Genomic DNA, 22,954 nt, shown 5'->3' on the forward strand with positions numbered 1-22,954 from the left:
CTAGAAGGGCTACTTACTCTTAAGAGCCTCCATGGGCCGGAATTCAGCTCAACCTGAGATCCTCTAGGCCTAATATCAGGGCCAGTGATGCTGCACCAGGTACAAACATGCCCTCCGTAAACTGACCCCCTCTGGCCCCAGTGGCCCCTGTGAGCCAAGGTCTGCAGACCCAGTCGGCAGTCCTAACCCATGGGGAGAGTTACAGGCTTATACTCAGGGCCCTGATTCCAGAATCCTACCCAGAGTGTAAGCAAGTGTCCAAGAGCCAGTGGGCTAAGCCCAATCAGAATGAGTAACAGCAGGGAGGTCCATCGTGGCACAGTGGAATCAAATCCAACTGATAACCATGAGGTTGTGGGTTCCATCCCTGGCCTCACTCAGTGGGTTAAGGATCTGGCGTTGCCGTGAATTGTGGTGTAGGTTGCAGACATGGCTTGGATCCTACATTGCTGTGGCTGTGGCGTAGGCCAGCAGCTGTAGCTCTGATTTGACCCCTAGCCTGGGAACCTCCATATGCGATGAATGCAGCCCTAAAAAAAAAAAAAAAAAAAAAAAAGAATGAGTAACAGCAGGATACTAAAGTTCCAGAGTGAACAAGAACACAGAAGACTAAAGGACTGTAGGCAAAGTGATTCAAAGCAGCAAAGACAGGGCTCTGAGGGAGAGCCGATCAGGAAAACAGAAGAGGACCATGCCCAGTGGACCCTTCCAACCAGCTCTATCTTTAAGGAAGGTCCCTCCTTTCTATGTGGGCACTGAGGGGCTGCCATCACACTATCCTTGCCCTCTTGGCTGCAGTAATGGAACCAAAAGAAGGGTGTGTGACTCAAACGGGGTCATTAGCTTCTTAACTGGGATTTTGTATACAGTTAACAGGAGACAGAAAGACTTTTTCTATTTTAGCAGTGGGGTCACTTTATTTACTCTGGGGTGATACAAGCCCAGAGTTGTCAGCTTTCCCCATATCCCACATAAAGGTCCAGTGTGAGGGAATAAGGCCAACACAGAGAGGAGCAGAGCCCCAGTGACACTGGCATTTCTGGATCCAGTTTCTCCTGAAGTCCTTTCCAGTCTGTTCATATTGGTTATGTGAATTAATCCATTCATGCTTTTCTTCTTGGGCTAGTTAGAGTTGGACTCTCTCCCTTCTTTAGAAAAGAAAAAGTTCCTGATTAATACACTGTGTGAGATTCCTTGTCCCCCAGACTGAGCAAAATCTTTCTCTGTCTTCCTCTCTCTCTCTTTCCCTATCTCTCGTATTTTAACTAGATGCAGAGATTACAATCCAGTGGCTGAAACTGAAAGGTTGTGTAGACAAGAGAAGCCATTTGGTTGGAGATTCTTTTATGAAAACACAAAAGAAAACTAGTCTGTTGAGGCAGAGGCAAGAAAAAGAACCAGATGGGCAGATTGAAAGAGAGAGAGAGAGAGAGGGAAAAAAAACAGAGACAGAGACAAGAGAGACAGAGATGATTTTTCCAGTTCCTAAGCCCCAGTGTGCTTCCCGCCTTTCCTTTCTGTGATATCCTCTGAATTCCTACAATACCCCCTGTCTTGGGCTTTCGGGAGTATAAGTGACAGAAACCCACCCAGGCTAACTTAGGCAAAATGGTTATTATAAAATATTATATGGGAGTTCCCGTCGTGGCGCAGTGGTTAACGAATCCGACTAGGAACCATGAGGTTGCGGGTTCGGTCCCTGCCCTTGCTCAGTGGGTTAAGGATCCAGCGTTGCCGTGAGCTGTGGTGTAGGTTGCAGACGCGGCTCGGATCCCGCGTTTCTGTGGCTCTGGCGTAGGCCGGTGGCTACAGCTCTGATTCAATCCCTAGCCTGGGAACCTCCATATGCCGCGGGAGCGGCCCAAGAAATAGCAACAACAACAACGACAAAAGACAAAAAACAAAAATATATATATATATTATATGGTTATTATAAGGATCGATGTCTCCTGGAACCCTGGGCAGGTGCACCCATGGGCCCCAGGAGGGCCTAAAAGCCCTTTCTCTTAGACGCATGGTCTCAAGTATTTCAGTTAGATACTTGGGACTAACTTCTTTCACTTCTCCATGTGCATGAGGCTGAGCATGGCTGCTTCCTCCCCGCCGCAGGTACACATTCAAGTGGCCGTAGAGATGTCCTGACCACTCTCTGGCCCTTATCCAAATCAGGAGAAAGACTCTGGCAGGCCTATTCTGGGTCGGTATCCACCTCTGCTCCAATCAGCCATGTCTAATGGAGTGGGGGGGGGGTCACATTGTACCCCAGCTTCTGCAGCCCACCCTGAGGAGGGCTTAAAGAGGAATCCTCTACACCCATGTTATATTAAGCTGCTTTGGGTGAGTTTCTGCTCACTGCCATTTATCAGAGCTGCTGAGAGCCTGTTTGCCCGTCACCTCTCCCTGTCAGAAGGTGTGTGGCTCAGGCGTGTGTATAGCAGGGTCAAAGGGCCAGTTCTTCTGACATGAGTGCAGAGAACATTCTTCCTCAGTGGGTCTCATGTGAACAGCCAGCATTCATGGTGGTGGCAGCTGACTGTCCCTCCGTCCCATTATCCACAACCACCTCTTAGGGAGAACTGGCCAGTGACCTATTATCTGGACCCATCATTCATCCTATAGGATGGCTAAGGATCCTACGGAACATTCTAAGGGCAGCCTTCCACATGCATATACATGACGTTGATCATAATGGGCCCTTTAAGGAAGGATGATTACCAATATTTTACCATCTCTGGACAATCCTGGAACACACAGACAGCACTGAATGGAGAATTCTGGAAGTTGAATATGATTCCACAGATTTCACTAGAGGTGGCAGGTATGGTCAGCATGAATCTAGGGTAGCTCTCCCACCCCTGCACGTAGGCCTCTGAAGACATCAGTTCCACACAGAGGCCAGAGTTTTCCTTCCTGGGCACCTAGTCCCCCTGGCGGAGCCCCTGGAGGATGTCTTTAACATCTCCCTCTTCCACGATGACTTGGCATCAGGCAGCCCTGGATCTAGGGTGGGGTGGGAGCACAGGAAGATTGAAGGCTAAGTGGGAAGAGCAGCAGGATGTTTCCCATTCAATGGTGCTATTCTTTTTTTAAAATTAATCATTATTATTTTTTAATTAATTTTTTTTTTGTCTTTTTGCCCTTTCTAGGGCCAGTCCCATGGCATATGGAGGTTCCCAGGCTAGGGGTCTAATCGGAGCTGTAGCCACCGGCCTACACCAGAGCCACAGCAACACGGGATCCGAGTCACATCTGCAACCTACACTACAGCTCACGGCAATGCCGGATCGTTAACCCACTGAGCAAGGCCAGGGATCGAACCCAAAACCTCATGGTTCCTAGTCGGGTTTGTTAAACCACTGAGCCACGATGGGAACTCTTTTAAAAATTAATTAAAGTATAGTTGATTTACACTGTCATGCCAATTTCTGCTGCACAGCAAAGTGACCCAGTCGTACATATACATACATTCTCTTTCTCATATTATATTCCATCCTGGTCTGTCCCCAGAGACTGGATATAGTTCCCTGTGCTATACAGTGGGATCTCATTGCTTATCCATTCTAAATGTGAATAGCTGGCATCTAGTAACCCCACACTTCCAGTCCATTTGACTCCCTCTCCCTTGGTGACCACGAGTCTGTTCTGTATGTCTCTGAGTCTGTTTCTGTTTTGTAGATGGGTTCATTTGTGCCATATTTTAGATTCCATATATAAATGATATCATATGAGGAGTTCCTATCGTGGCTCAGTGGAAATGAATCTGATGACATCCATGAGGACTCAGGTTTGACACCTGGCTTCGCTCAGTTGGTTAAGGATTCGGCATTGCTGTGAGCTGTGGTGTAGGTCACAGACGAGGCTCGGATCTGGCGTTGCTGTGGCTGTGGTGTAGGCCAGTGGCTGCGGGTCTGATTTGACCCCTAGCTGGGAACCTCCATATGCTGTGGGTGTGGCCCTAAAAAGACAAAGAAAAAAAAAGATATCATATGATATTTGTCTTTCTCTTTCTGACTCACTTCACTTAGTATGATAATCTCTAGTTGCATCCATGTTGCTACAAATGGCATTATTTCATTCTTTTTATGGCTGAGTAGTATTCTATTGTGTATATGTATCACACCTTCTTAATCCATTCACTGTTGATGGACATTTAGGTTGTCTCCATGTCTTGGCTATTGTGAATAGTGCTGCTATGAACATAGGGATGCGTGTATCTTTCTGAATTGGAGTTTTGTCCGGATATTTGCCCAGGAGTGGGATCGCTGAATCATAAGGTAGTTCTAGATTCAGTTTTCTGAGGAACCTCCATATTGTTCTCCATAATGGTTGTACCCAGTATTGCTATTCTAAAATGAAAATATGGGGAGTTCTCTGGTGGCCCAGGAGTTAGAATTAGGCACTTTCACCACTGTGGCCTGGGGTTCCATCCCTGGTCTGGGAACTAAAATCTCACATCAAGCCACTGCACACCATGGCCTAAATAAATAAATATCCCCTGGAGTTCTTGCTGTGGTGCAAGGGGATCGATGGTGTCTCTGCAGCAGCAGCAGGGGTATAGGTTCGATCCCCCTCCCTGGCACAGTGGATTAAAGATCCAGCACTGCCACAAGCTGTGGCATAGGTTGCGACTCCAAAGGGGATTTGATCCCTGGCTTGGAGACTCCATATGCCATGGGCAGACAAAACAAAAACAAAACCCTGGAAGCTGGTAAATTCTCTTAGCTTAAAAAAAAAGAAGAAAGAAAATAAAGGAGTTCCCATTGTAGTTCAGTGGGTTAACAACCCAACTAGCATCCATGAGGGTGCAGGTTCAATCCCTGGCCTCACTCAGTGGATAAGGATCTGGTGAGCTGTGGTGTAGGCCAGCAGCTGTAGCTCTGATTTGACCCCTAGCTGGGGAACATCCATATGCCACAAATACCTCCCTTTCTCATATATCCAGTATTGCCTCATTCCCCACACTTTCTAACCTAGCTCTAATTTTCTCTTCAATTTGACTAGAATACCCTTTCCTAAATCATCCGGAGTATCTTGGCTTGTTCGAGTTCCAACCTCATGTTTGCCTCCAGGCCCCTATGGGCAGCATCCTTTTTGCTTCCAGGCTTCATGCTGGCAGGAGACATGTGACTGCATCAGTGCTTCTGTCAGCAGAGGATGTGCCTCAACAGCACGCCTCATCAGTAAGAAAAGCATCAGAGCAACAGCCTAAGTGGCAGAGCAGAGGGAGGGGTGCCATGGAGAGGAGGTGGGGAGATGCCGCAGCGCAAACATATCATTAACTACTAAAACGATGCCAAACTACCAGGAAGGAGACAACAGGGACTTGGGGAAAGAAGAAGAGGAAGGTTAGGTGAGGCAGGACCTCGGCCAGCTGATCTGGTTTAACATCATCCGAGTCACATTGATTACATGTCCCCTGATATGATGTGACAAGGAGGGCACCTCTGCAGTCTTCTGCCCCAAACCCATAACCACAGTCTAATCATGAGAAAACCACCTGGCAAACCTGAACTGAGAGACATTCTACAAAATACCTGACCAGCACTCCTCCAAACTGTTAAGGGCATTAAAAAGGCAGGGAAAGCATGAGAAGCTGTCACAGACCAGAAAAGACTAAGATGATGTGACAACTAAATGTAGTGCGGCATCCTGGATGGGATCCTGGAACAGAAAAAGGATAGTGGAAGATCTAGTGAAATCGAATCAAGTTAGTTAGTAGTAATAGACCAATATTGTTTGCTGTTGGGGCAAATATATCAGTAGGGGGCGCTGGCTGAGGGGTATATGGGACCTCTGTACTACCTTTGCAACTTTTCTGTAAATTTAAAACTGTTCTGGAGTTCCCTTCGTGGCACAGTGGAAACGAATCCAACAAGGAACCATGAGGTTGAAGGTTCGATCCCTGGCCTGGTTCAGTGGGTTAAGGATCCTGTGTTGCCGTGAGCTGTGGTGTAGGTGGCAGACGAGGCTGGGATCTGGTGTGGCTATGGCTGTGGTGTAGGATGACAGCTGTAGCTCCGATTCAACCCCTAGCCTGGGAACCTCCATATGCCGCAGCTCTAAAAAAGACAAAAGACAAAAAACAAAACAAAACAGAACAAAAAACTGTTCTGGAATTTAAATGTGTGTGGGGGGGTTTGTTTTTGTTTTGTTTTGTCTTTTCAGGGCCGCCCTCACAGCAAATGGCGGTTGCCAGGCAAAGGGTCAAATGGAAGCTACAGCTGCCGGCCTACACCAAAACTCTCAGCAACACTGGATCCTTAACCCACTGAGTAAGGCCAGGGATCAAACCCTTGTCTTCATGGTTGCTAGTTGGGTTCGTCAACCACTGAGCCATGATGGGAACTCCTGGAATTTAAATGTTTTAAAGGTAATGCAAGGATTGTGTGGGGAGACTTCCTGGTTGGGAGGAGAGGGAAGGTTTGGAAGGAAGAAGTTCTAAGAAATCTGAAGTAGGACCAGAGAGGCTACAGGTTTTGAATGCAGCAAGCATGCCTGCCCTCAGCATTGCTGAGGAAGTGGCTACCAATAAGGTCAGTGAGGTTCTCCCTTACCTGTGGATGGCAGAGAGAGATCCAGAGCGAAACTTCCCCAACAGGCACGTGAAGCACTCAGGAAAATCCTGTTAGAGAGCAGGTTCTGACTCAGCAGGTCTGGGCAGGGCTGAGCTTCTGCTTTTCTAACTGGCTCCCGGGTGATGCTGATACTGTTGGTCCCAGGACTAACTTTGAGTTGTAAAAGGCTGGAGAGATGGACATCACCGTTCACCTGGGAGGAGGGGAAGAGATGCTGAAAGGGAAGCTGCGACCTGAAGACACAATTCCCAACCTCACCAGGGCCTGAGTAGAGGGGCGGGCTCTTGGCTGTGGCCCAGTGAGCAGAGCAGAGCCTGAGTACCGCAGCCTCGGGAAGCAGGTGCGGTTCTGACTGCCTGCAAACAGCCACGCTGGGCAGTGCCTCAGCCCCTAGCCTCACGTCCCCGTCTGTGCAATAGTCGTTGTAACCCCCAGTGCCTGTGTCTTAAGGTTGTTCTGGGGATTGAACATGAGGGTCTCCACATACAGTGCAACTACTTGTTGAAGCGACTGAATGCCAAAAGCATGGTGTTTCCCTGTTTTGTATTAATACGGCTGTACCCCCATGAAGCCATTTTTACTTTATTTTTTCAATCATTCAGCCATTCAACAGATATACATCAAAAGCCCACCACATGCTGCCAAAGAATTTGCTGTGTGAAAGCTCCAGTCTCGTGGGATCCAGATTAACAGAAGGTTAGAGCTCAAGAAAAGAAAAGGGAGAGTTCCCTGGTGGGTCAGTGAGTTAAGGATCTGGTGTTGTCACTGCAGTTGCTCCGGTGGCTGTTGTGGTGTAGGTTTGATCCCTGACCTGGGAAGGTATGCATGCCAAGGGCATGGCCAAAAAAAAAAAAAAAGAAAGGCCAGCTGGATCTTGCCTCCACTTGCCAGGCCAGAAGTCCTCCCTTGTCTTTCTCCATCAGCTCTCCTCCCTCCCTTTGATCTCTTTCTCTGGCTGAGTCCACAGAAGAGAGAAAACTACACCTGCGTGGGCTGCCTCTTTTTCTCCAGGAACCCTCCTGCTGGTGGAGGTGTGGCTCCTCCAGCTGCCCTTCTCCTTGGCCTTTAGCTCCCCTTTCTCTGGCTATAGAGCTTTGGCTGAAGCCTCAGTCACATCCTGACCACTGTCTTCACAGGGACAGGGACTACAGGATTCCTGCTCATCCTCAAGCTTGATTTATACAAACACATTTCTATGCATAGTCACAGGAGTTCCAACGTCAAATCAAGGTTGTCTCTGCACAGCAGATACAAGGAAAAGAGAAAGAAATCCAGGCTGTTGCCTTCTGTTGGGTCACAGACCCTTTAGGAATCTATGTTTTCTTTAGGATACAGCACACAATGCCACCACCACCACCAGGAAAAACACTCAGACACACACACAACTCTCCCCCGCAACTGCAGGAGATTTGGGGCACTGGGTTAAGAGTGCCAGGTCTAGCAGCCCCTGTAAGCTTAGGGATACAGGGAGAATATAGCCAGACCACAGGCTATGGTGGTGGGGATGACAGAAGTCCCTAGTTTTCAGTGTTATCACACTGTCCCTAAGCCTCAAGTCCCCAACTCCAACGGTGGCCACCCACAGCCGTCCTTCACACCATCCTAAGGTCAGGGCGCAGACTTGCCCAGCCAGAGCATCCCTGCCAGCTGCTTCTCCTGGTACCCTTGGGACTCACCTATCCCATTGGGATAGAAATCCTAGGCCACTTCTTTCTGATCTGTGGCTGATTCCACTCTCACTTCCCGGGACTCCTCAAGCACCCTCCAGTGTTATTCTCTGCTTCTTCCTCTTGGACTTCGGCTAGCACACAAAAAAGAAAATGGGGGGAAAAAAAGAGTAACTTTCAGGAGTTCCCATCGTGGCATAGCAGAAACGAATCCAACTAGGAACCATGAGGTTGCGGGTTTGATCCCTGGCCTTGATCAATGGGTTAAGGATCCAGTGTTGCTGTGAGCTGTGGTGTAGGTCGCAGACACGGCTCGGATCTGGCATTGCTGTGGCTATAGTATAGGCTGGCAGCTTCAGCTCTGATTTGACCCCTAGCCTGGGAACCTCCATACTCCATGGCCCTAAAAAGAAAAAAAAACTTTCAGAACAGGATGAGTGTCCTGTTCTTATTTCTACACACATATGCACACATCTATGTGTTTGTGAAAATGCAACGCCTCTCTAGAAATAGTGGCTACTCATGACTACTCTGGAATAAAGCAGACCTAAGTGTCACCCCATTTTACAGATGAAGAAACTGTGGCTTCAGACAGATCAAGGCCCAGACCACACTCTAGCATGAATGAGATCCCTGTCCCACACCTCAAAGCCCTGTTCTTTCCATCACACCTGCCTCCTGTCATTTTAAGTCAATGTCATTCTACGTTATTGTCCCCAGACTCTGCCCAGCTCACTACTCCCTACCCCACCCCCAGCCTCTGCCTTGAAGAGAAACCAGAGACAGGTGATCTCTAGGGGAGCTTTTCCAGTAGAACCTGGCTGCCAACTTAGGACCAATAAAGAGCATGATAAAAATCTATCAGCCAGGGCTCCTCTCTCCAACTCCTGATCCAGGCTCAGCCTCCTGTTGGTTTCTTTCCTTTTCTTTCTTTCCTTCTTTCCTTCCTTCTTTCCTTCTTTCTTTCTCTCTCTTTCTTTCTTTCTTTCTTTCTTTCTTTCTTTCTTTCTTTCTTTCTTTCTTTCTTTCTTTCTTTCTTTTTCTTTCTTTCTCCCCCCCCTCTCTCTTTCTTTTTTTTTTTTAACAAGTTCTCTCCCACTGTCCAACCCCCAACTGCTGGCAGGTGAACTTGACCCACAGCCACTTTGTTAATATCAGAAACTGACACTAGGTAAGCCCCTTTATGTGAAGGATAAGGGCATGGTTGTTTTCCCCTTTGTTTTCTCACAGAGATCAGTTACATTTCTTTGGTGGGAGAGGTAGGGTGGGAAGAAAATGCGGGGTGGGGGGTGGAGACCTTGGGGCACTGCAAGTAAGATACCCTTGTGTGCCCAAAAGGGGGAGAAATCTCAGAAGTGGGGCCATGTCTCCGCTGAGCTTATTAACATCTTACACCTCGCACTGACGTTCTTGAATAACTGCCATTTGTATCAAAGACGTGCCTTTTACAAAGCCTCTGGGGAATATTAGGCTCATCCTGCCCTCAATGCAACCCTCTGAGGCAAGAATTACTGTCCCCAGCTCACAGGCGGAGAAACTGAGGCTCAGAGAGATGATGTGACTTGCCAAAATTCCACAGCTAGGAAGTTACAGGCTTAAACTCAGGGTGTCTGATCCCTTAATGACAGGTGTGATTTCCTCGGCTGTCATCCATTCTGGGGGTGGGGTGAGGGGTAGTGGGTGGGAAGGGGAGAGATTCTGTACTTCTCACAGACTAGCGTGAATAAGAATCTGGGAAGAGGTAAAGAGGGAGGGGCTGCTACACCAAAGGGAAGAGTCTCAGGCCTGGTTCCCAGGGATTCCATTTCATTGGCTCTGCAGTGCAGCCCTGAAATCTGCATTTTCTCAAGCTCAGGCCGGCATGCAGCCAGGCACATCAGCCACGGCTCCCCTGCTGCCTTCTCCTCCTAGACCTGGGGAGAAGGGGACGGGTGGTGTCCTGGCTCACTGTGCAGTGATTCCAAGGACCCCACCCCCAGTCTGCACTGGAGAGAGGGGGAAGCACCATGCCCCCCCCATGGGAAAGTACTGAAGAACCCAACAGAGGAAGGATGGATAGGATTTCCCCTCGTGGCTCAGCAGTTAGCAAACCTGACTAGTATGCATGAGGATGTGGGTTCGATCCCTGGCCTTGCCTCACTCAGTGGGTTAAGGATCCAGCATTGCCATGAGCCGTGATGTATGTAGCAGATGCTATGGCTGTGGTGTGGGCCAGCAGCTGTAGCTCTGATTTGACCCCTAGCCTGGGAACTTCCATATACACCACAGGTATGGCCCTAAGAAAAAAAAAATGAAAAAGGGGGAGTTCCCGTCGTGGCGCAGTGGTTAATGAATCCAACTAGGAACCATGAGGTTGCAGGTTTGATCCCTGGCCTTGCTCAGTGGGTTAAGGATCCAGTGTTGCTGTGGCTCTGGCATAGGCTGGCAGCTACAGCTCCGATTAGACCCCCAGCCTGGGAAACTCCATACGCCGCGGGAGCGGCCCAAGAAATGGCAAAAAGACAAAAAAAAAAAAAAAAAGAATGGAAAAGGGGAGAAGCCTCCCCTTTATCACTTTCCCCATTTAAGGCTTGGGTTTGAGGAGTCTCATTTTCCTGGGCTAGAGTAACTGGAAATTCCAAGTACTTGTGGCTTGCTCTGATCTGTGTCCAGGTGGGATGGCTGCTCTTTGGAAATGGCTGATGGGCAGGAGGGGCCTGGGTCAAAGTTCTGGGAGACTATCCACAATCACAGAGTATCACCTCAAATGAAAGGTTGTCACCAGATCTCATGTTACAGGGGGACCTTCAAAGCCCTGGACCCCTCCTTCTGTCACATACACATACACTGCCCCTCTTCTCTAAGGACAGTGCCAAAATCAAGGGCAAAGACCCAGAATGACCTTTACGGACTGCCTCATCCCACAGTGCAGCAGTGTTCCTGCTCACTCTGACCCTTGCTTCTCCTACTTGTCCATGGCGGGAGGATGTCCTGCAGGGGGATGGGAGCAGATCTCAGGAGTGGGGCTGGTGAGTATGGCTGTGCCAGGGTCAGGGGTTTAGTGTCAGTAGGAGATGGTGGCAGCCTGGGTCAGCAGAAGGAAGCAGCTGGTACATCAGGAAGTCAGTGTATTTCAAGCATGGGAGGGATGTCAATGGGACTTCGCTGCCAGGGAGTGGCTAGCTGTCACAGTGGCTGGAAATTCATGGGCCTTGGCTCTTCTGAAAGTGCCAGGCAGCACAGTCACCATTTCTCACCATTTTTAAAGAAACGACTGCACCCATGGCATATGGAAGTTACCTGGCTAGGAATCAAATTTGAGCTGCAGCTGTGACCTATGCCACAGCTATGGCAATGCTGGATCCTTAACCCATCTTGCCACAACAGAAACTCCTCACCATTTTTTAAATAGTCTATGAATGGACTGACCTGTTGGCAGGCACCCTTTCCCTGACATTTCTGTCTGTAGAGTGCTACCTAGGAAACGCAGCCTGTCCTGTCAGCCTTGACAGTCATACTGTAGAGGAAGAAATTTATAACTTGCCAGACTCCATATCAGTTGGGGGCAACTGGCCCAGCAGCAGAAGGGGAAAGATCACAGAACTAACAGGGGAGGAACACAGAACTAGCAGCAGCAGCGCTGAGTCATTTCTTCCCTGTGCAAATACGTGAAAACCAGAGAATCCTCTTCTGCCCGTTTGGCAAAGGGAACTCCTTCTTGAAGGCAGTGGCATGGCTAAGATGACCACCAGCAGATCAGATCGGGATCAGAGAAACAGATCCTACTTCTTGCCTGACTTTGCAGTCCTCGAGCACAGCAGCCTGCAGCAGTACAGAACTATGGACAGCAGAGGGAGCTCTTGCCTAACCTTTTCGCCACGTCGAGCCGCTTCCGAGAACCTGAACTTCTGGTAATTTGCCTCTGAAGTCTGGGTGACTGCAGGGGAGTGCATGGCTGGAGTAACAATAGGGATGACTACGGGCTCGTAACTTCACCGTTAGGTACTCACCCAGAAGAGGAAGTGCCCTCTTGCGATCTCCCCCACCAACAGTCTACTACCCCTTTCTCAACTGCACTTCATACTCGGCCACCTGTGGCTTCCAAGGGGGGGTTCTCCTCAGCAGCACCCCTGCTCTTCCTTGCCGTGATCCTCTCCCAACTGCCAAGAAATAGAGGTGAAGCTTGCTCACGTAAGGGTTTATGGTGTGCGAGCGGAACCGCGTCCGGGTGGGCTTTGGGGTTCTCGGTCGGGGGTGCGGGGGTGGGGAGGAGGAGAAGGGGTAGCTGAAGGGTGTGTTCTGCAGTTGCGCGTCTCCACAAATACCGCTAGGTGGCGCTCGAAGCCCGCATCTCTGAGAAGCGCAGGCTTTTTGAAGACCTCGGCTCAAATGGAGGGTAGGTTGGCTTGAGGACCCAGAAAGGGCTGCAGGAAGAAGGAGCCAGCTGCGTTCAAGGATCATCCTCTCTGAATCAGAGGGACAGCACTGGCATTTGGAGGCTATGAAGCAGCCATGGTTCCTGGGAGCTTGGAAGCGGAAGGAGAAGAGCGGGGCCCGAAGGCTTGGCACATATTGGGAGGGAAGGAGAATGGATTCCTAGACCTTCCCTGGGAGCTAGAGAGGGGTTGGAGGATCCTCGATCTTTTAATCTGTCGCCGAATTAAAATTTATAAAATCTCCAGACTTACAGGTTCTGTTCTGATGCCACTGGGAGAATAAGGAGTCTTAGAATCCGAATTTGACCTGGGAATAAAAAATCCGAGAGCATTCCCATGTCTGTCCGCCTGTTTTTCTCCCGGGATTTGTGCGTCTGTGTTACAGGTTCTGCTCTGGGCCTGCCTTTTTCCACCCCGAGCGACTAGAAGGGAGCGGGGGGAGATATCTTTGGTCTCTCTTTTCTCTTCCTTCAGATATCCTCAACCACTTCTCTTGACTCTGGGAAATCTCCCCGAAGTCTCGTGGAACTGCTGTCCACCCACCTCAGAGGCCAGGATGAAAGGAGAAGGGGCTCTAAATGCATCTGACCCAAACGCACTCCCGAGTGGGATGTGTCTCTCCGGGACACCTGGCGTCAAATGCCCTTCTCCGCTTGAGGCCCAGTGTAGTTTTCTCACCTGCAAATTACTAAGACTCTGAACCCTAAACTTGTTGGTTCTCCCTATGCACCATCTCTGTATCCCGCAGCTTGACCCAGAGGTCTCATTCCCTCCCCGCTCCCACCCACTGAGTTCAATCGCAAGCCGGTATGGAAGGAAGAGAAGACCTAAGAGGTCAAGGGCACGCGATGCGACCTGCGCAAACGCTAATCCCCTAGCCGTCTAGGAAATCGAGATCTGATGAGGGGCGCTAGAAACTGTTACGATCTGGCAGCCACGAAGTGCAGGACGCAGTGTGGCATGGCGGGCTGGAACTCCTAGATGAGACCCAGACCCGCCCGCTTCCTCCGCGAAATAGGGGCGGTGGGGAGAGGTTGCCTTCCTTAAGGGGAGATGTGAATCGGATCAGTATGGAGGGAGCCTGGACTGGGACCAGTAGAGGTGGTGCTTCCCTTGCCATCCAGGCCTACCCGCCTGGCTCCAGAGGCCTTAACAGCGTCCTCAGAGGTTGCCAAGCTCCTCCGAGGGGTAGGTGGGCTTGAGAGAATATCAGATCTCCCTTTGGGCCTGCAAAGTCCCCTCAACACCACAGGCCCCCGCTCCCGGTTCTCACCAGCGCCGGAGCGGCGGGGACTCCAAGCCCAGCGCGCTGGGATGCGGGAGAGTGTGGGCCTGCCGAGTGGGTGGTCCAGTACAAAACGAATCTAGGATTCTGGAAGAAATTGGGAAAGGTATTGGGTGTCCGCCGCCCCAAGGTCCCCACCCTTTTCAGAATCTCAGACACCGAGCGCCGACCGTTGGGGGAGGGGGGATAGAGCCCGCCACCGAGAGTCCCCGCCCCCTCCCCGAGGCCGGAGGTATTAGTGCTGCTTGATCAGACCTCATTTCCTGCGAAAATGGAAACATATCCAGGGTTCTTAATAAAGTGAATGACGAGGCTTCGTGTGTAATTGGGCTTCCGGTTGGTGGCTAGTTCCTTAAACCGACAGTGGAAAAAATGTAAACCCACAACGCCCAGTATAATTATATGATGGTCAGAAAGAGGTACCGGGTGGATTCGCTGACTCGGAGGCAATCACCTGAGAAATGGGCACAAACGCTTACCGACCAAGGGACCCAGGAACCCCGGACCTCCACGTTGATCCCGCCGCATTCAAGTGCGTGCCTCTGCAAGCTTTGGCCTCTCCTCCCATCCTGAGACCCACAGTGCCTCGGCCATCGGAAAAACGCGGAATCTTTAAGTGCCGTGGTGAGGGTGGGTCTTTTCTTTCCTCTGAGAGGAGTAGTGTCCTCCAGTGCAAGGATTTAGGGGCGGCCTGGCTGAGAGGCCTCGGACCAATGCCCCGCACTTGTGGGCTGGCTGCATATTTGTATGCATAATCCAATTTTCTCCGTGACTATCTAGTTAAACTCTTTAACAACAGCTACATAATTAGAATTTGGATTCCCATTAATTTTCCCTGGGCCTCGAACCATTTGCAGCTCACACTGGTAATTAATGCGATACATCACTAACTTTACCCAGCGCTGGTCAGCCAGGCTCAGGTCGCTCGGCCCGTGCCTGGTGCCCCTGCGCGGTTCCCTGACTCTGGGCCGGCTTTCCCGAGTGGGGGCCGTTTCCCTCCCTCCAAAGCCAAATGCCTCCGGCTTGCACAACCAAAGCCTTCTTTCCAGGAAATTTCACAATTAAAAATATTTATCGGGAGCAGATTTACGTTTCTGGGTTTCCAGTCTCGGGGCGTCTGGGTAGGCTATTAAGAGTAATTAGCATCTTTTGCGCATGCAGATTTACTTCGCTCATTGCCACATAACTCATCCCTAAAAACCAGCGCAGGCGAACACAGGCTCTGCCGCCAAAGCCGCCGCCAGAGCTACTGCCCGCGCTTAGGTCTGATTAGGGCTCCCCCGTCCCTGAGCCCTCAGTACGGCTGCCCGCTCTTTCTTAATCTGGCCGAGCTGTATGTCCAGGCCCGGGAGGCTGTACGCCAAGCAAAAAAAGTTCCCACCCTGGAAACGACTGACGCAAGGGCGACCTCAGGTGGCGGGGGAGAAGGCCCAAGCGAGGATCTACCAGGTGCGGGGTCTGATGGTCTGGACCCGACGCTTTGGGACCGTGCACTTGTGTGCACGAGCAAGTAGGCGTGTCTGTGTATGCAAGGTCTCTCGTGCGCGCGAGTGCACGTGCCTGTGGTTGCGAGTGCGCGTTCCTGAAAGTGCACAAGGCACTTGGGAAACGAGATGATCTCTGCCCCCACCTCCAGCCCATCCCTTCCCAGGACTGCCACTCAAATGCCAGTCCTGGGCCACCCAGCAAGGGTCCTGAGGTTCAGAGGGAGGTTCGGCCCCTACCTTGCGTTGATTTCCCTTCTACAGAGCCGACCCCAGCCAGCCAGAGGGCCTGAAGCATGCAGCGCGGGGCGAGAAAGAAAGTGGGAGGCCGGACGCCCTCTCACGTCTGAGCGCTGGTGCTGGTGAGAGGCCGCCAAGAGAAAGGGCCGGCGGAGTAGGGAGTCATTGGGCAGCGGGCAGCGGCTGGCGGCTCCGATGGGGGAGGCTTGGAGACGTTGAGACCAGGCTGGGATGGGGGGCGGTGGAGGGGATGGGAGTGGGGGAGGGCCAAGGTGCTGAGTAGCGATGGGAGGACCAGGGCCAGGAAGCACTGCTGTGGCTCCCGCGCTCCTGGCCGAGGCACCCACTCCGGGTTCGTTATTAACGCGCTGGGAAGTCCGCGAGCCGCCCAACTTTCTTCTCTTTAATGAGCCTAGAAGAAGAGGCTGCCCTGAAGGGGTTTGTTCATTAAAGATGTAGCTGGAGGAATATTGTCTCATTAATTATCTGGTTTTAATTACACTCCTACCCTTTGAATCCAGAGACGGGAAAAGTTGATTCAGTGGCACCGCCCCCTTTAGCTTAAAGAGCAGGGGCCAGGCAAAGGGACCGGGAGGGGGCGGTGGGGACTGTGCGTGCCAGGGAAGATGTGAGCAGGCCTCTGGGGTGTATCTGGCTGCAGATCCCCATGTGAGCGGGTTCAATGCCTGCATGTGTGTGTGGATGAGGTCTGCGTGTGGATCTGAAAATGTGCATGTGTCTGAGTGTGTGTGACCACGTGTGCCTGTAAAGCCATGTGGACGTGACTTGGGTGTCTATGTGTGTTCCCCGCCCATGTGGGGTTCTGTGTGTCTGGGTGTGTGTGTGGGTAGCTGAGTGTGTCTGTGGACAGGCCCCAGAGTGGGGGGTCTAAAGTGAACAGGAGCATGACTGTGTAGCTGTGTGTGCATGTCTAAGAGGGTGGCTTCCTGCCCGTCAGCTCAAGTGACAGTGCCTGACCATTTCTCTGGGTCTCTGCTGTGCCTGTATGTGCCCCCTCTTGTGTTTGTGTTGAGGGCAGGACACCTCATGACTAGAGCCTCCCAGGATCTGGGACCTCTCCAAGGACATGGCTCATTTTTGAGGGTCCCCAGGACTGGGGTGCCATCTGGAAACCATAGCCCTTCTGGAAGGGGGGTTCTTTAAAGGGGTGCTCGTCCCTGCCTCGTCCCTTGTCAGACCAGCTCAGCGCTAAAGTGGGGGCCGTTTTCCCTTTAAATCGCGGACACTTTGACAGGGGACATTAAGGACCCGGCTGCTCAGGCTGAGCAGATCATAAAACCGGACAGGCAATTTCTGCTCCCGCCAAATAGCCGGGCAAACTCGTTCTGCATCTTTGGTTTTAATGCACTAAACTGGCAGCTAAGCAGGGAGCGAGCAAAGGGGGGGTGGGGAGCCCCCCCACATACATGGGCGCACACACCGGCACATGCACAAACACCCCTTCACACCCTTGAGCCCCATGCCCCGCCCCCGACCCCCCCCACCGGTGGAATTATCAACTAGAATTTGATTAATATGCAAATCGCAGGCAAACAGCTCCATATAATTCTTTCAGTGGAGAGTAATTAATCACCAGTTAAAGCAAATTAATACATATATCAATTTTGTCAGAAACATGCTTAGTTCAATCGCCCGTAAAATTGAAGTTTGAAGTATTAAGAGGCTCTGCAGAAACGCCAGGACTAAAACTTTCAAATTGATCCTATTTAGTAATCAATCAGGCTCTCCCCTCAGGTTAATCTGCCTAATTTTTCATCTCAAATCATACACTTTACTGACACGCCATCTAGCAAACAGTCGATAAAAAGTTAACAAAAATGATAACGACTCCAGCCAGAGCCATTGTGCAGGGCGGGCGGGTGGCGGGCAGCTTTGATTGCATTTCTAGGGTGGTTGGGGACTTGGTTTTTTCCTGGGCCAAGGGCTAGGAGCTCTTCGGGACAGCCTGGATAGCCGAAGCCTCCCTGCCCACCACCCTCATCCAGGATTTGCTGCCCTCCTTGGCTGTTGGACTCTTCTCAGAACATCAGATCATTGGCAGCTTTTCCCCTTAAGTCACCTAAACCAGCTAGCTCCCTCTTCACGCCTGTGGTTGCACAGAATGTCTGGAAGCACATGTGTGTGCTTGTGGTAATTGTGGGATGTGCCTCTGTCACTGTGTCTGTATGGTGTGTATAACAGTGGGAATGGCGTAACCAGTTAACAGCAGAGGTTTATCTGTTCAACTGTTGTGTGTGCTACTGGCTACCTCTATTTCCATGGCTGTGCTGTGTCATATGTGACCACATTGTTTCTGACTATCCTGTGTGTCTGCGTCACTGTGTGTATTGGGTTTCTGCATTGTGAGTCTGTGCAACATGGTGCCTGCCTTGTGTGTTTGCATTGTTTCTGGGATGTCTTGTGACGCTATGTGTCTGTGTTGTGTGTGCCTTGGATTAGCCATGGCACTAGCCCTCATCTACTGTGTAAGCACGTGGTCCCAGCAGATACCAGATCAATAAGCCTGATCACAGACATCAAGAGAGAAAGGATAGTCCCTATGGAGACCTAAGTGCTTCACCTTGAGCGGTCTCTGAAACATGGGAGGGGTCATTTCTTCTCCACCCTACCCTCCCTCCCAGGCTCTGGGTTGGGAGGATGGGCAACAAAGGGAGAAAAGGGCCTCTGTTTTTTGGCAGAGGGGACTCCCAGCACTAGATCCCTCTCCACAGAGCCCTGGACCTACTGCTTCTGACTTGAGCCCTTGAATTTTCCAGGGGTGGGGATGTGGGCACCCAGTTGAATATGCCGCCACTCCATGTATTCAGATGTCACAATCACACCCAGTGTGGTGACAGCTCATCTCATCTCGATATCCGTACACACACTGATAACTCAATCCACTCAGGTCTTAGGATCCTCAGGGGTAACTGATCTTTCTTTCCTATGACATCCACACTCACAGACAACTAGCAACATCCAGCTTCTCATGGGGAAGCCTGCACAGGTCCACATGCAGACACCAATGCACAGCAATCCCTGCACACACTCACACATACACACACCAGTTTCCAAAGCAGGCAGGACTCTTTCACTCCCAACACTGCTGGCAGCATCACCCATCCACCGTCCACCATGCACACACATGCACCTTGCCATTTGTACCCTCCCCACTTGGGGCAGGGAGGAGTGACCTCCTTTGGGTCAATTGGGAGAAGCTGGGCCTTATAGGGCCAGCTGGGACTGGTATAGCCAAAGACAGGTCTGAAAATTAGTCTGAAGTTCAGCCTGGGGACCAACTTGAGTAGGAGGGGGAAGCCTGGGCATCCTGGCCATTACCCAAGAGCACAGCAGAGGACAACCTCCACCTCAAAGAAGCAGAGTCTATGCCTAGTGCTAATTCACTGCCCCAGCTGCCCTCAGAGTAGACTCACGCTCAGGCTGAGGTTCTCCATCCTACCTTCTGGTCACTCCTCTCGTAAGCCCCCTCCCTTCTGGTCATGTGCTCCACTCCTCCTCCCCTCTCCCTCCAGTGTAAATTTGAGCGGCCAGCTTGGTCAAGCTCTTTGGAGCTAGGGTTCTGGTTGTCTGTAAGCTTCATTTCCACATCAACACTCATTCTCCCAGTTATCTGCTCACTCTGGCTCCCTGCACACATCACACACACCCCCAGGCATCGATCACCCACTGGCCACACCCACCCCAGTGGCCACTTTACTTCTTTTCTGTCCATTACACAAAGTTAGTCACACCTAGTCGCACACACTAGTTTGCAACAATCAGTTACACGAACACAGCAGCACACACCCAGTCACCCCCAGTTGCACACGCTCCGTTTCTGTCAATCAGCTGCGCCTGCTGGGTCTCTCGGTTGTACACACTCTGACACACTCAGTAATATACCCTCTTGACGCTGGAGAACCTGGCCACACACACTCACTCACAAACACACTCAAACCCAGGTCTCTCCCAAGACTGGCAGCTGTTTGGAGGAGACAAGGTGACCAGCCAATGGCAGCCCTGGATCTGGGAGTGCAGGGATGGTGACCCAGGGGAACCGAGTGGGAATTTTCCTCCATCCTGAATATTGCTACCCTCTCATGCATGTGTACCAGGCCCAGGAACACCACCTTCCTTTGCTCCAGTCCCAGGAGCCTCTCCTCTGCGAGACATAGCCCGTGGACCCACTGGGGATCAGGCTCCCAGCAGCCACCCCCAGACTTGCTAACCTCTGCCCAATACCTCATTTGTGCACATGCAGTCTAGGGAGGCACCCATTTCCCACGCCATCCACAGTTCTGCTGCCCAGTCCCCATCATCCTGCACACCCACAGCTCTACCCCCACTCACATCACCAGCAGCCAGCCACAGAACTCTCCACTTTAGGACAGCTGCCTCCGACCTGCTGACCCTCATGGCCACAGTTTGCTCAGGTTCCAGGTCCTCTCTCGCATATGTCCTGCAGCCCTTGACCCTGTCACTCTGGGCCCCTTATCTAACCACTCCCCCTACACCTCCTGCGTTTCCTTATGCCCTTCCCAGGTGTGTGTGTTAGGGGAACATCTGTATTATCACCACAAGCCTCTTTCTGGGCCCAAGAAAGAGGGGTTGATTGTGAGGGTGGGGGGCAAAGTCAAGGTGCCCCTGGGTTCTGGCGGCTGGAGACGTGTGGGGTGGGGTGAGTGGACTTCCCTGGACCTGGAAGCTCAGAAAGGTGGGGAGGAGGGGGTCCCTGCGGCGACTGGCAGGGGCGGAGGGGAGGCGCGCGGCCCCAGCCCGTCCCTTTCAGGGGGGACTCATGCATCAAACTTCAATTTTCCGGACGATTGAATTAGTGATTTTTTTTCTCCTGAACTAAAATACACTTAAGTCTTTGGGATTAATTACCACGTTCTGGTCCCTCAGACTGGAGTATTACTTATCGGAGCTGCGTCTGACACCGGCCCGACACCTCGTAAAATAAGGAACTGCGCCTCCTGGCCTCACCCGGCGCCGCCCGCAGGGCCCCCAGGCCAGAGAAGGAGGAGCGGGAAAGCCGAGCCAGCCGGATCGCGCAGTGGGGCCCAGCCTGTCCGCGCGCCGCCGGGTCCCGGGCGGGAGAGCAGAACCCGCCTGCGTCCCAGGGCTTGGCAAGCTGGGCCGGCCGAGGCCCCGGACCGAATTGGGAAGTAAGAGACAGAGCCTGGCCGATTCCTCTGGGCAGCCAGGAACCGAAAGTGGGTCTGCAGAGGCCAGAATCCTGTGGGACGCAAGCCTGCGACGGCCGCGGCGGTGAAGGAACTCCGGCCATAGGGCGGACGGCTCGGAGGGTCCCAAACCTTAACGAACTTGGCCCAAGAATGGGCGCAGGGCCCACAGCCCCTCACACAATCCACGCCACAGTCGTACATATACATTCACACGCGGAGAATAACAAACATAACGCACACGCCCGGCTCGCACGGAACGCACACTTGCGGTGCAAACACTAGGCACGGCCGCATCCGAGGCAGGCCCGGCTGGCGCCGGCTATGAGGCCAGAATCCGCACTTGGACTCGAGGCCCCCTCACATCACAGGTCCCCGCCGCAGGGCCCGAAGCGCTGCCAAGGCCTTCCCAGCGCCCTGGCGGGCGCGCTGATAGCCACTCTCATCAGAGATGGGATTGTCTGGGAGAGGGTCCGCTAGAGCCCAAGCCTGCCAGGATCCCAGCTCCTCGGTCCCGCCTCCAGCCAAGCCCCTCAGCTCTTGCCCACGGTCGCCGCCGCCTCTCTGCGCGATGGGGCCAGGAAACCAGTCCTGCGCCGCGTTGCTCGGTCGGACTGAGTCCGCCCGCTCGTGGCCACACACGCTGTCGGCGGGGCTCCGGAAGCCCACTGGCAGCCTGGCGGAGGCATCGAATCCAGCACAGCCGATACCGCAGGGAGGCTCGAATCCACTCCCCAAACGGTGTGGGACCCAGCGTGCGGCGCCCTCTCCCCGGCCCTCCCTGGGCTCAGGCCAGGGCTTGGCCTACGCCTCTCACCCCTTCCCTCCGATAACCATCCAGTCCCTCCTTTCGCCCGCCCTTCTTTCTGGCCTATAGAAACAATGAATTCCTCTTCGCTTTTCAAGGCCAGGATCCGAAGCCACCTCCTCCGTGAAGCCCCAAATAACCTGGGCCCGATGTCGTTTCTACGAGCTCTGCAAAGGGCATTTCCCTGGCCCACGAGTCTTGTCCTCTAGACTGGGAGCTCCTTGAGGGCAAGAACTGGATCTAATTCTTTTCCATTTCCCCACCCCCCAGGGTGGCTAGGCGCAGAAAAGACGCACAACAAACATTTGCTGAATTGAATGGATTTCCCCCTTTATTTTATTAATCATTCTCCTTCCTTCTTTCCTTCTTTCTTTTCCTCCTTCCTTCCTCCCTCGTTATTTTTTATTTCTTGGTTATATTCAATTGTCATGTTTTTCAGGCTCATTAAATCCATTTAGAGACAAAAGAATAAAAGGCAGAAGGGGAAGGAGGGGGAGGAGGGAAGGGGGAGGGGAGAGGAGGGGAGGCCAGAGAAGCAAACAAATAACCCGCTTTAACTAGACGGGCGGATAAATGGCCCCGTTTCTCCTCAGCCCCGATGCGCCTGCTTAGCTGCGCGCCCCGCGGGCTCAGCAGCTCGGGTGGGCTCAGCCCCGGGGCCGCCGCCCCCAGCCCGAAGGGACCCAGCAGGGTCCGGCCCCGGGCCGCAAAGCAGGGAGCGACCTGAGGTGCCAGGGCCGCTTCATTGGGATTCATGGGCGTGTTGGGCGGGCGGCCCAGGGCTCCGGGCGCGGGGCGGGGGCCGGGCGGGGGCGGGGTGCGCACGGCGGGCGCAGATGCCCGAGTGACCGCCGCGCCGCGGTCCCCGCGACGCCTTTGTGCCGGGGAGGCGCGCGCGGGGACCTAATCCATCAAATTGTCTACAAATTGTGAAGAAAATTCAAAAACCATATGGTCGCCAGCGCCGGCGCGCTCTGGGCTGCGGAGGGCCGTGGCCGCGCCCGCACCCGGAGCCGCGGGGGGCTGGGCCCGGCTATTGTCGCCTGTCAGCGGCCGCCCGGGTCCATTCGTCCCGGCCTTCATGGTCCGCGCTCCGAATTACAGACCCATCCATCCTGAGAGAGGGCGATTTATGTCGCCCGGGAGGAACCGGCCGCACGCCGGCCCGGCTCCCGGCCGCTTATTTCCTTCTTTCGTTCTCGCCTCTGTTCTCTTCCCTCTCTCCATTCCCTTTTTCTCTCTGTTTCTCTTCTCTCTCTGTAGCTTCCCTTCGTTCTCTTCCCCTCCCTGTCCC

The 22,954-nt window shown here is 52.5% G+C and overlaps 1 long non-coding RNA gene across 1 annotated transcript in view; it reads left to right on the plus strand.

The window, feature by feature from the left end:
- The window catches only part of LOC110256659, a 67,094-nt gene that overhangs the window by 42,601 nt on the left and 1,539 nt on the right, over positions 1–22,954 (plus strand). The window lies entirely within an intron of this gene.

This window comes from Sus scrofa, chromosome 14 (assembly GCF_000003025.6).
Source record: "Sus scrofa isolate TJ Tabasco breed Duroc chromosome 14, Sscrofa11.1, whole genome shotgun sequence".
Taxonomy (NCBI): Eukaryota; Metazoa; Chordata; class Mammalia; order Artiodactyla; family Suidae; genus Sus; species Sus scrofa.